The sequence below is a fragment of the Chelonia mydas genome, chromosome 1 (genome assembly GCF_015237465.2).
Source record: "Chelonia mydas isolate rCheMyd1 chromosome 1, rCheMyd1.pri.v2, whole genome shotgun sequence".
Taxonomy (NCBI): domain Eukaryota; kingdom Metazoa; phylum Chordata; order Testudines; family Cheloniidae; genus Chelonia; species Chelonia mydas.
Genome location: NC_057849.1, coordinates 338,194,172 through 338,208,752, shown reverse-complemented (window position 1 = coordinate 338,208,752; position 14,581 = coordinate 338,194,172).

Here is a 14,581-nt window from a genome sequence, read left to right as displayed (position 1 = left end):
TCTCCTGGGAAATGTGACTACCCGACCAATCTATTAAGTGGCTAGAAGATTCATGTCTTCACATTACAGGAGACTCACTTGTCGCATAGCAAGTAAGCATTGACATGTCGCATTTCAGGATACCACTTAGCGCCAAGCCAATACCACTGAAAACACAGAATGGAAACAATCCTGAGACAAAGACTCTGGAACACCTGCTCTAGGGACTTGAACTCTTCAATTCCAGGATGTTGGTGGTTGGGGACTCCCTCTTAAGGGGAACAGAGTCATCCACCTGCCATCCAGACCAGGAATCATGAGAAGTGTGCTGATTATGGATCCTACAGACCATCCACCTGGCTTTGTCATGCCAGGAAAGATATGGCTCCCAGTGTATGGGGAGACTTTGGCAGACCAGTAAAGTGCCTGAAACCACTATGGCTTCTTGCTAAAAGCAGCCAAGTCAGCAGGCTGTAAATTAGCCAAGTCAGCAGGCTTAGCTTAACCAAGGCAGGAGGGGAGGGGGGTTTTTGGGTGCCACAGAAAGGGCAGCTTGACCCCGCATCCTTCATGATAAGAATTGTGTTGAAGTTGCTGATACATGCATCTTAGAACAGCAGGATGTGCCCCAAGAATGTCTATTGGGGCCTCAAGGCTGCAAACTCTGGAAAAACCCACACCTGGTAAATCGATAATCAGAAGGAGCCTCTTGCTTGCCCATTGGAACTGCTTGCTTAACAAGTTTTCTTTAAGGGACATGCCATTCTATTACTAATGTATAAATAAGGGGGAAAAGTTTGCGGTGGTGGGACTCTTCAGGCCTGGACTCTCCCTCTGGATGCATCTTGTGTTCCCCACCAGCAGACGGGCTGCCGCTGTGCCACTCGAGAGCCACACTCAGCTCTGGTAATTATCAAGGGTTGGGGGTGTTTTATTAACCTGTTGCAGACATGCGTATAAGTGCTTGAGACTAAATAAAGTTTAGCTTTAAGTGAAAGCACTCTTGTGTTATCCTGTTTGTGCCAGCCATCCATCGGTCGGATGGCCGTGTCTCCCCTGATTTATTTCCTAACACCACCTCGCACAGAGTAAAAGTTACCAAGAGCTTTGGGTTGAAAGAACCCCGGGTAACACCAGCAGACCACATCAGAACCCCACATGGGCGATGCCATTACCTATTACACAAATGGACAGTCCAATATGCAAATATGGAGAAGCCATCCACGCTGTGTAACATCCAGTGAACCGCTGCCCTCTCAGGCTTCAACAACACAGGGATTAAAAAAAACCTGGCTGGCCAGGGTCAGCCAACTCATACTGGAGCCAGAGCTCTGGGACTCTGCAAAGGTAGAGGGTCCCTGAGCCCAGACCACAGCCTGAGCCCAAATGTCTAGACAATAGTGTTCAGCCACACAGCCCAAATGCCACGAGCCCAAGTCAGCTGATCCAGGCCAGTCACGAGTCTTTTATCCTTGTGTAGATGTACCCTAAGATCCTTCTCCAGAGAGACAGCCTAGAAACATTCCATGTCACCAGAAGCCATAGAATGGATGACAAACTTGGAAGTCAACCTTTAATGTTGCTTTATACTTTGTCATACAAAAGAAGAATTGGGAGGAGTTTGATTAAATAATGAACTCAATACCTTTCTGGCTAATGCCACTATTTGTTAGTTTTGCTTCTGCTCAAAACATAGTTTGACAATACAAACATCCTGGATCTTTCTATCCACAAAAGCAGAGATGTATTCCAGTGTACTCAGTGAAACATCTCAGTGTGCTAGTTGACATCTGCACAACTGTGTTTACTTTTATTCAACATCTCTTTTTACTCCTCTAACTATATTCTTTACATGTGACACCCTGACACCCCAATATTCACCACTGTCATGTAATTAGGATATATTTTGTACAAAGCATGTCTTATGAGGTACCATTCCAAACGTCTTGATCTGCTAGATGTTAATATATCGTTGGATTGTATGTGCTATCATCGTATGTGAAGTTGAAGTTTGGCTACGTATGCGTTACTGAAACCTGTTGTGAGGTTGAAAACACCCACAAGCAGCCTTTCAGGTCTAACAGTAAAAAGGCCAAACTATGTTAATGGCTTATTGAGGAAATGCACACAAGCTCAAGGATTACCCCAGGAACTGTGTACAACAGAAACCTCTCAGAGAGAGCACTACACAATGGGAACTGTTTGACCCAGGTCACAGCAAAAGAGCTTTCCAGCAAGTGGGAAGAAGATATAAAAGAGGGACAATTACATCATGAGGGTACCTCACTCTCCCTGCAACAACACACCTGGAAACAACTGAGGGGCAAGGACTGAACGGTAGAAAGTGATGGTCCCAGGCTATAAGGATCTTTAGCCTGTGTATGAAAATCTGGGAAAGCCAAGGCAACTTGTGCCTTAAGAGTCTGCCAGCCTGTTGATCACGCAGGGTAAGAATTTGCTAATTTATATCCTACCTATCTAGTGTGTTAAACTCAGTTTGCGGTTTTTGTTTATTTACTAAGGTAATCTGATTTGATCTGTTGGCTATCCCTTATAATCACTTAAAAATCTACCTCTTGTACTTAATAAACTTGTTTTTGTTTTAAACCCAGTTTGTATGATTCATGACTGGGTGGCGGGGGGGAGAGGGGGGAAGCTGTGCATCTCTCTCTCCACATTGAGGGAGAGGGCGAATTTCAATTAGCTCACACTGTACACTTCTCGCTGCAGCACAAGACAAGACAATTTTGGGTTTACTCTCCAGAGGGTGAGTGCACTTGAGCGCTGGCCAATTCCATCACTGAAAGCCTGATTTCAGTGTCTGTGTCTTTCTGCAGCTGAGTGTGCCCCTATCTGTGTGTGCTAAAAGAGGCTTGAGGGCCTGGTTGAGCAGAACAGGATGAGGGGGCCCATGCTGGTGGAACAGGCTGGCTCAGTGGTACCCCAGTACATCAGGTGGCTCCCCGGAAGACATGCTCTTGATCATTTTTTACAGGTCTTCCCTAAACCCAATCCTTCTCCTCATTATTATATTATTATATTATTGCAGAGCCATTGGCCATTATCTTTGAAAACTCGTGGCGAACGGGGGAAGTCCCGGATGACTGGAAAAAGGCTAATGTAGTGCCAATCTTTAAAAAAGGGAAGAAGGAGGATCCTGGGAACTACAGGCCAGTCAGCCTCACCTCAGTCCCCGGAAAAATCATGGAGCAGGTCCTCAAAGAATCAATCCTGAAGCACTTACATGAGAGGAAAGTGATCAGGAACAGTCAGCATGGATTCACCAAGGGAAGGTCATGCCTGACTAATCTAATCGCCTTCTATGATGAGATTACTGGTTCTGTGGATGAAGGGAAAGCAGTGGATGTATTGTTTCTTGACTTTAGCAAAGCTTTTGACACGGTCTCCCACACTATTCTTGTCAGCAAGTTAAAGAAGTATGGGCTGGATGAATGCACTATAAGGTGGGTAGAAAGTTGGCTAGATTGTCGGGCTCAACGGGTAGTGATCAATGGCTCCATGTCTAGTTGGCAGCCGATGTCAAGTGGAGTGCCCCAGGGGTCGGTCCTGGGGCCGGTTTTGTTCAATATCTTCATAAATGATCTGGAGGATGGTGTGGATTGCACCCTCAGCAAATTTGCGGATGATACTGAACTAGGAGGAGTGGTAGATATGCTGGAGGGCAGGGATAGGATACAGAGGGACCTAGACAAATTGGAGGATTGGGCCAAAAGAAATCTGATGAGGTTCAATAAGGATAAGTGCAGGGTCCTGCACTTAGGATGGAAGAACCCAATGCACCGCTACAGACTAGGGACCGAATGGCTAGGCAGCAGTTCTGCGGAAAAGGACCTAGGGGTGACAGTGGACGAGAAGCTGGATATGAGTCAGCAGTGTGCCCTTGTTGCCAAGAAGGCCAATGGCATTTTGGGATGTATAAGTAGGGGCATAGCGAGCAGATCGAGGGACGTGATCGTTCCCCTCTATTCGACATTGGTGAGGCCTCATCTGGAGTACTGTGTCCAGTTTTGGGCCCCACACTACAAGAAGGATGTGGATAAATTGGAGAGAGTCCAGCGAAGGGCAACAAGAACGATTAGGGGTCTGGAACACATGACTTATGAGGAGAGGCTGAGGGAACTGGGATTGTTTAGTCTGCAGAAGAGAAGAATGAGGGGGGATTTGATAGTTGCTTTCAACTACCTGAGAGGTGGTTCCAGAGAGGATGGTTCTAGACTATTCTCAGTGGTAGAAGAGGACAGGACAAGGAGTAATGGTCTCAAGTTGCAGTGGGGGAGGTTTAGGTTGGATATTAGGAAAAACTTTTTCACTAGGAGGGTGGTGAAACACTGGAATGCGTTACCTAGGGAGGTGGTGGAATCTCCTTCCTTAGAAGTTTTTAAGGTCAGGCTTGACAAAGCCCTGGCTGGGATGATTTAATTGGGGATTGGTCCTGCTTTGAGCAGGGGGTTGGACTAGATGACCTCCTGAGGTCCCTTCCAACCCTGATATTCTATGATTCTATATTTTAAAAGCTTTCTGGATATTGTTTATCCCACTTTGCATGGCGCTACTTCATTCTAATGGCCTTTTCAGACCTAACTGGGATGGATGTCAGCTACAGCCTCTTCTGCCTATTCTTTAATATTTACTACTTTTGTACAGCAGATTTCCAGTACCCCTGTAATCCCACCTCTTCCACCATTTCATCACCAGCAGTCAGCTTTTCTGAACTCACACATTTTAAATTAATTTCTCTAGTACTTATTCTCATTAATAGTATTTCAATCAGTAATGTACATTTATAAAGCACTTTTTACCCTATGTTAGCTATTTAACAGTACACAGGAATTCTATACAACTGTTTAGGAGAGAACTGAAGAACACTATATGCAAAGGAGTTATCCAGAGTGGGGTTTGGTAATGGCATTGGGGCAAACACCCTTACCAACAATCTGATCACGGGATGGGCTGTAGGGCCTGAGCCCCCGTCATATCACAATTTATTTCTTAAGATTAAGACAAATTGGCCTTTGACCTTGTCATGTGATAGTGAATCATAGAAACAATCGCAGTCTATAACTGAGCAAGGAACTTTATTAGGAAATGAAAACTAGAATTATTTCTGAAGCTACTCTCTCAGCTTCACCACAGAGCTTCCACCACCACTCTCTGCTGCCTGGCTTCTTGTACAGATGTAAAGAAACAACACAGGCATCTTCAGAACCTTATGACAGGCCATTTAACTAACAGCAAGACAAAGGAGTCTTGTACTAAAACATGTGCTCCTTCCTGATCCACCCTTCAACAGCAGCCAGCCACATCAACATCAGTTAGATTGGTTTTACAAAAACCCTTCAAAGCTTTGGCTTGTTTATGGACCTTTCTAGCATGTCAAAGGTTTACTGACCTTTCCTCTTACTGTTTAGAGGTCTAGAGTAACATCCCAGAATTATCTGACTATCCTGAGAACCACATTTTGCCCTTGGTTGTACACGAAAGATTCCCAAGGATAGTCAGGTGGTCCTTGTGATACTACAGATCTCTGGGGCAGTCAGGAAAGAGAGATCAGAAAGGGATGGCAGTCTCCTGTGTAATGTTTTGTTTCTATGCACACCAGAAGGACACAGATTGCTACTAGGGCTATTTTCATGCCTTCCGGCCTCTAGTTCCAGCTAAAGCTCATTGGCACAAGTAAAGCAAGCTGGGAATTAAAAAGGCGATGACCTAAATGAAGGAGAGAGGTGGGGGGGGGGGGGGAGTAGGGGAGATCTGGGCTCTCTTTCCTTCACGCCAACTCAGCAGCTGCAAGTGAGGGGGAGGGAGGCATTGAGTGGGAAGAGAGAAGTGCCCCCACCTTACATGAAGTAGCCAGGATGAAGAGGATAGAATGAGATATGGTCACATTATGTGCTAATAGTCCATCATATGTAACTGCCAAAGCTGTAACATTTTTGAGGGGCAATATTCCACAGGCCCTGGCTTATCTGGAACCAACACACACACCCACCACCCAGCAGGGAGCGTGGGGCTCATTCTGGCCATGTTTTGAGGGATTTTTTATATGAATACTTAGAACCTCAGAGTTGATAGTTTAAGAACAGCCGGAAAACATGTGCCTTCTCCTTCCAGGCAAAACACCCACCAACCCCTCTGCCCCATAGGCTGCATTGAGACAGCGCATCAGTGAGTGAGGATGCAGCGTCCCAATGACACACAAAGTGATACATACAAAACATGGGGCCTGAATGGTGGTAACTCTTAAGGGGCGGACCAGTGAAACATTGCTGGCTACACTCACACACCCCAGAATGAAACTGGAGGGAAAGAATTAGGTCCCATGGCATTGTGGGAGAGACAGGCACCCAGTTCATCCACTAGCCAGTAGGGGCTCTGGATGCATTGCCAAGTGAGCAGGAAAAGGCACATATGGGGGCAGGGGCAGATGAGCCTCATAGGGAGAACCATGGGTAGGGTGACCAGACATCCCATTTTTAAAGGGACAGTCCCATATTTAAGGCCTCATGCAGGCATCTCGACTTCTTCTTAAAAATGGGCATATTGTCCCATGTTTTCTGTCTCCCTCTGTCAGTACTGGCAGGTCTGCTGCTGGCCGGATCCCTGCTCACCAGCTGCCCGCCCAGGAGCAGTGAGGGTGTGTGTGCGTGCAAGGCTGGTTGTGGGGCAAAGCTGCAGCACGTGGGGCCGGCTGCTCCCCCTGCTGGTCCCTCAGCACAGCTCTTGGCCAGCAGGGCCCACCCCCGTCCCATTTCTGGCTGGTGCTGGGCAGGTACCAGGCGGTGGCCGCTTACGCGTCACCTCTGCTGCCCACCCATCAGCCCTTTACATGCTTCCCCTCGCACTGTCCTCTCCCTGCTTTGCCCTGTCACCACTCCAGCCCCGCTGTTCTTCCTCCATATCCCCCCAAGTGAGGTATGTCCTGCTCCCAGCGCTGTGTGGAGAACCAGCCCCTGGTCGGAGCGCTCAGCTCACCAACAGCCTGGCTATCAGGCTCCTTCCTTTCCCCCACCTCCTCTGGCTGGGCTTGCTCCCCAGGAAAGCCCCAAACCCTCCAGCCCGGGGCGCTGGCCAGGAGGGGATGAGCCCTGCATTTGCCAAAGCCCTGCACAGTGCTGGCATAGGGAGCCTCTCCGCCCCTCAGCTAAACTCTGGAGTGGTGGGCGGAAGCAATTTCCAGCCTGTTTGCACCACGACCCTGCAGGCTCCACAGCACTCTTCCCCCGTCCCCCTGGGTCCTGCCCGCAGGGAGCACAGGGCTTCTCCATCCCCTAGGTGCCCTCCCCTGCTAAGCCACCTCTCTGGCTGAGTTCACTGAAATCCCTGCAGTCAGGTTCCCTGGCGCACAATGCATCCTTGGGACTTAAGCCCTTCCTGCCTGCGCTGTAATCGGAGGCAGCCAGGTTATGTTGGTGGCCAGCAGCAGCTTGTAGGTGTTAGCTGCCTTTCGACACTGTGCAGGAGAGCAGGGACAAGCTGTTTCCAGCCACAGGGGAGAGGGGGGTGGAAGAGATGAGCTCTGCAAAAACACAGGGCAGGTCATCCCTTCCCCTGCTCCTCCTCCACCCCTGCAGCTGGAAGCAGCTCCCGTCCCTTCCCTCCCACAGAGTGCCGACAGTCTGCTGCTAGCCACATTCTGGTGTGAACCCTGGCAGAAATCAGGGTGGGGAGGCATATGACCCTGTGTGCTCCTCCCTCCCCCGCCAATGTTGCCTTGGGAAAACGTGGTGCCAGATACCAGGAGAGGTGGGTCCATCCCGGAGGCCCAGCCAGGCATGGAGGGCGGAGAGCACCGGGCAGGGAGGGTCGGGTTGGTCGGTCACCCCCCTATGTAAGATAGGTGTATGGGAGTGTGTGAGGGGGGGTAGGCGTGTGTGTCACCCCTCCCTGTATGAGCCCATAAGCCTTAAAGATAAGAAGGTAAATAAAAAGAATCCAGCAACGCCATATTTCTTCTGAACAGGGGCTCAGTCAACTTGAACATTTGTACTGCATGGTTCTGATTGATTGCAGTTGAACTTGCTTGAATACAAGTAATTTTGCCAGGTGTCCCATATTCAGCATAGGGACATATGGTCACCCTAACCGTGGGGCTGTGGATCAGAGTGAGTGCAGGCAGAGACAGCAGCCTGAAAGTTGGCTCTGGACAAGCTGCGGCTAGATACAGGGGAACTTGCCAAAGCAGGAGGCAGCCTAGAAAGGGTTGAAGGGGACTCTCAGGGCAGGAGCACTGATGCAACAGCCCTACAGGGCTCTTAAAGTTGCCTGAGTTAAAACCTGTGGCAGGGGATTAGGCAGGGGGGAGGGGGACTACAAGGGATACCCCAGTTGCTAGGTCTGAGGTGAACCTTGTATCCTTCTCTTGGACTGCCCCCTGTAGCAGAAAGAGCCTGAAACCTAAGGCCTTGTACCAGTTCTGCAGAAAAAGGACCTGAGGATTACAGTGGATGAGAAGCTGGATATGAGTTAGCAGTGTGCCCTTGTTGCCAAGAAGGCCAATGGCATATTGGGCTGTATTAGTAGGAGCATTGCCAGCAGATCCAGGGAAGTGATTATTCCCCTCTATTCGGCACTGGTGAGGCCACACCTAGAGTACTGCATCCAGTTTTGGTCCCCCCGACTACAGAAGGGATGTGGACAAATTGGAGAGTCTCCAGCAGAGGACAACAAAAATGATTAGGGGGCTAGGGCACATGACTTACAACGAGAGGCTGAGGGAACTGGGATTATTTAGTCTGCAGAAGAGATGAGTGAGGGGGATTGGATAGCAGCCTTCAATTATCTGAAGGAGGATGGATCTAGACTGCTCTCAGTGGTGGCAGATGACAGAACAAGGAGCAATGGTCTCAAGTTGCAGTGGGGGAGGTCTAGGTTGGATATTAGGAAACACTATTTCACTAGGAGGGTGGTGAAGGACTGGAATGGGTTACCCAGGGAGGTGGTGGAATCTCCATCCTTAGAAGTTTTTAAGGCCCAGCTTGATAAAGCCCTGGCTGGGATGATTTAGTTGGTGTTGCTCCTGCTTTGAGCACGGGGTTGGACTAGATGGCCTCCTGAGGTCTCTTCCAACCCTAATGTTCTATGATCAGAGGCCTGGGGTGAGGCCAAAGGCCTGAACTAAAGTAGTGGTCAAGCTTTGCTGATATAAAGCGAAGAAGCAAAGTGAGCAGAAGTCAGGCTCTGCCTACTTGCAAGCTCACAGAATCTGGCAAGCCTGGGGCTGATATTGCAGAAACACACATTCCTATTAATTGCTAAGTACAGAATACTCATGCAAACACATTCCAGGAGGGCAGTACCAGAACACCCTGATACTAAGAATGGTACAGGTACACTCCCCAGAGATAAGAGGGACATGCTGACCCATCTTAAAGATGACAGTATTATGGATAGAGAGGTTTTGATTGAACCAACAAGTACAAGGCGATGGGTGGTAGCTAGCCATGTCAGAGGGTGGCACCTAACCCTGTCAGAGGGGTAATATGTAACTTGTTTGTATTGGGGTATAAAGAGGTATCTCTGAGGAAGTGTCAGGGTCAGTGGAAAGTCCTGCTCCTAACTGAGCCAGTGCATTGTCACGAGCATACATGTGTTAGTGTACCTGTAACCATGGAGCCAAGGTGTTAGCACTGTGCTTCGTTAGCAGTAAACCTGGCCAAGTTTCTTTGCTGAAAACCTAATCTATGGATTTCTTGGGCAGTTCAGTCAAAGTCTGCTGTCTCCATTATCTGTGCAGAGCTGGGACAGCACACAGAGAGAACACACGCACTCAGCCAAACATCTGATGACACCCCCTTCAGACCCAGTCAGAAATTGCTGTGTTTGTCTCTCTCTAACTGACTCAGTCATACGGGGGGTATTTCTGTGCTTTCCTTTCTCCCAGCCCTAGCATATAATCTTTTCACTGTGAACCAGCCAGGGACTAGAGCCAATAGGAGTTAGGGAGTAAAGTGACAACACTGCTTGCCTCTGAGTCATTACCTACCTGAGCAACTCCATTAGGTGGGGCCAATTATAAATGCTTCATAATGCAGGGGGTGGAAAAGCAGATGTGTGATACACTAATTCCATCACTCTGCCTTCCCGGCAGCACTAATCCTACCACAAAAGCGAGTCTCCCAAGCCAAGGGCAGTTCAGGAGAGAGAATCATAAAGGAGCTAGAAGTAGCTATGCTAGTGACAAAAGCACCTCCTCTTACACTGTGTATGCATCTGAGGACAGGATTGGCCTTTATTTTCTTTAAGCTTCTATCCACTCGATCTACAGCCTGAGTCAAAATATCTACAACTATCCATTGTTTTTGTCCAAAGACTTTGCAGGCCAAATTCTTCCCTGAGTTGCATTCATGGCAACTGGAAACAGGTGCACATAAAGCACCGCAGAGTTTGGTTCTGTATCATGCCTCACCAATGTATTATCCCTCCCCTCGTTTATGACATTCATCACTTCCATAAACTCCGCCTTCTGATAGTCACTGCTTAAAAGTACCTTAAAATAGATACATTAGAGAGGTAGACATTTTAATTCCCCATCATTATGCTAGTTCGACTACCTATCTGTTACTCCAGTAATATGAAACGGACCCTTTGCTGAGCTGGAGGTTGAAATTTTCAATCATACATTACATTCTCCTGGCATCTATATAGAAGATACCTTTCCTCTCATAGTCCCCCCTTTTTCACCATCCCTTCTAATATCAAAGGGATCACTGAGGCACAGATTCTGCCTTGAATCCATAGGGATAGTTCACGGTCAACAGCTCCATACTCTGCCATGCACAAGTTGTTAACCTGATCAAAGCAAATCATATAAGTTAGAGAGGGAAAGACCTAACGACAGACCATCCTATGATTCTTTCCCTTCTTCCTGAAAAGACAGGACTGCTCTGTCTAGCACTTTTTCGAATGTTTTCTTCAATCGGATTTTAAAAGTCCCATGTTATGAAGCTTCCATCGCTTTCCCAAGGAGGCTCTTCTAATTGACCTTACTGTCAGGAAGTTTTTCCTGGAACTCATCCTAATTTATTTCCTTTTTTAATTTCGTCCCCTTAATTATATCCCTTGGACCAGCCTAACGATGTCCTCGCCTTTCTTGGTATTTACCACCTTTGCCTATTTATGAACTTAGTCAATAAATAAACTTAAACAAATTAAATAAGTACAGATTGGCTAATTTTCCCCATCATTATACTTCCTGTTCTTCTCTGAACACCCCAGCTCCCAATTTGACCACATCTTTTTGTTAATGTATTACCCAGAACTAATGCCAAATCAGAGGTGCAGTTGAACCAGATCTGCCTGGAGAGAGACTCCTCTCATGTACTCTGTGATGAGAGGACTCTGAATATGCATCCCCAAACTCTGTGATGAGAGGACTCTGAATATGCATCCCCAAACTCCAGGGGACTTCTTTCCCCAGCCATCTCCTACTGCCAATGCATAGCCATGGTTACCCCTTGTTCTTTTTCAGCATTTTCAATTCATTGATAGAGATAACATTTCTCCAAGCTGAATCTCATTTTATGCCCATGTTTCTAGTCTTTCTAGGTCACTTTCCCTTGCAACTCCTCCCAGTTTAATATCATCTGGAGCTCCATTAACCTGAAGTAAGTAGGAAGGGATTAGCGGCTAACATCTGTGAGGCTGCACCTGTATTCTTCAGTGCCTGGGTTACCATCGGCTGAAACGAGCCACAAGGCTAGTTATTCTGTTCTTAGAAAGTCCATCCATACACTACATTGGACAAACACCAAGAAATAAGCCCAGGTGTCACTGGCGTTAACTTAGAAAGACCCCTGATCACTGAGTGTCCCTGCAGAGCGTGTGTGGTGTTGAGTTGGTGACGTGGGGGGCGGGGGGAAGTGTAAGATACGTCTGTGTTGTGGTCTAGCATCAATTCACTTTCTTGTGGCTGATTTCAGATAGTTTATAACTAGTTTCCCATCTAGTGGGTACTTATTGTACCTCCATATCAGCACATTCAGTGAAGAGTTCATAAACCAAGTGCTCTCAAGAAGCCTTCTGCTCTGACAAAATAGCACACATTTCCACAAACACAGTGATCCTCAAGTGGCCGTGCAGCAGCAATTAATTATATCCATCTTTCTGTTTATTGGGGGTTTCTTAGGTCAGTGGGAATTAATGTTCTAATTAGATTTCCAAGAAATGTATAGCTTGGCATAGCTCCCGATTGCCAGAAATTATAAGCCAGCAAATTTAATCGCTCTGTGAAGCCTAGTGTATTCGAGAACTGGAGGAGCAGGAAACAAGAGACCCAGGATCTGAAAAATTTGTGATAGAAAAGACCTGTTAGGTTACATAGTCCATCTCCCAAGGATTGCTCCCTATGTTGTATTCTCCAGTAGAGTTGTAAAGGACTCAAAGAGAAGGGGCTTCCACCAATTCTACTGAGAAACCATCAAACTGTACTAGATCTCACTGCCAGAGAGAACCTCATTGTCAGGACAGATTCATTAAGGAACACCCTGGGGAGGTGCCTGGGGGAAAAAAAAGTGCATTAAAAAAATCTATTTGTTCAAAATACAACAAAGCTCACTCAAAACAATAATCTCCCAAAGAGAATCAATACATTGTCACTCAGGACAAATATGCTGGAGGCAGTGGGCTAATATTGTGGTGATGTCTTAATCATGGCTTATTGAATAACCTTTCCTATGGTCATAAATAATAAGTTTAAGAGGAGGGCTCTCCAGCATTTCAGTTACAAGAGAGACAAATTACTGGAAGAAACGTAAGCAGACTGAGAAATGGTGGGATGCCAAGACAGAAGAATTTATCTGTCATACTGCCTCACAATTTAGGAAGACAATTAGAGCTGCCAAACCTTAATAGTAAAAAATCATCAAGGTCTAAAAAAAAATGATCTGGATGACAACGAGACAATGAAATGTAAAAGCTCCCTTTATCCTACAGGAGATAAGGACATCTGGAAATGATTCATCCAGACATGGAGAAGCAAATGGTAGGAAGGTGACATTGCTCAGGATTTATCTCCTTAGAATGATCATTCTTTGTTCCTCTTTGTAGTTTGAGAAGCAGGAGAGACAGGTTGTCCTAATCTTGATCCACTCAGATTCAGTGGTCTAGAGGTAATTTTGGGTCATCTAAGTCACTCGTGGGAGGGTCTTAAAACTCTTTCCTTCTCCAACCCCTTTCATTCTTGATCCATTCCCCCTCCCCCACCAAAACAATCAGTTCAGCTGTAAGAGCAAAATTCTCCTCTTGAAGCCATGTGGCAGCTCTTGGCTGCAACGTTTTACTCTCCCTCTCTGGGAGGTCAGTGCCTGAAGGGAAGGCAGAGAAACCAGAGTTTAGATCCACTGTGTTGGACGAAGAGGAGAATTTACCCTAGCCAGCTCTCATTTGGCTGGCTTAATAACAGAATATTAGCACCTGGCATAAAGAATTGCTGCTGAGTGCCCTTGTAGCTTTCAAAACACAAAGAAAAATAAGAGGGAACGCATGGATGCTTGTGTGCCATTGTACACACAATACCCTTGAATAATCTGACTCACTGTATTAGAAGTAACCTCGCTACACAGAAAGGCAACTATGAATGGAAAACAAACCCTCCTCCCATCTCTTTTTATTGAAGTCCCTCAGATTGAGGGACATGCTACTGCAGCAGCGATGCTGCAATCCACAGCAGACCAAGGGAGAGGCAGGCGCTTCCGCTGCTAGGAAACAAGGCTGAAAGAGATCCAGCGGATAACAAGGAGAGAGATTCAAAGTTCAGCTAATGAGCAAGATGACTCACTGGCTCAATAAGACAAAGTTTAGAATGGAAAATTGAAATCCTCACTCAGCAGAGCATTGCCAGGGAGGATGTTAAAGGAGGAGCTGTGAGGCTGGAGACGCAGTGTTATTCTGAACACAATGGAAATCATTGAGCCTTAAAACAAGGCAGGGGGCATAAAGGGGAGGGGTAATAAATGTGAAACAGAGCTTGTGCTCTCCAGAGGGTGGCCTAGCAAAGGCTGTGTTAGTGCCAGGAGCAGCCATGCCCTGCTAGTGGGGCTGCCTGTGCCTTCCTGGAGAGCCATTTGTCATACATGATGTCCCTCGTCTCAGATGAACGGGCTGTTCTTTTTTATGTGGAAAATAGCTGTTCTTGCACTGGGGCATGGAGTAGCAAGAGGATACAGGGAGTCTCTTCCCTCACCTTCCTACAGTAGCCTGAGTGGACAGCCAGTTAGCACATCTGGCAGTGCTCTGCTGCAAAGGGGCATGGCCAGCTCTGTTCAGGGAGTGGCCAATCCCCATCACTGCTAGCACCTGGCAGGAGGCCTAGAGCGAGAAGGCTTGTGGCGGAGAAGAACGAAAGATCCACACCCTTTAAAGGGGGTGCAGCGAACACTGGGCATTGCACTGAATCCAGTCCTCTGATCCCATCCAGGCATTCTACCTGTGTCTGTGTAAGGGGACTGCTGTCCCCTTACTAAAACTCAGTGGGGTGTTTTGGTTGGCTAGCTCCCAGTACCAAAAGAAAGGCGAAGGGTCAATGGGAAATTGGGACCCCGAAAACAATGGGGAGAGGCCAATGCTCCAGGTCAGCCTGATTGGC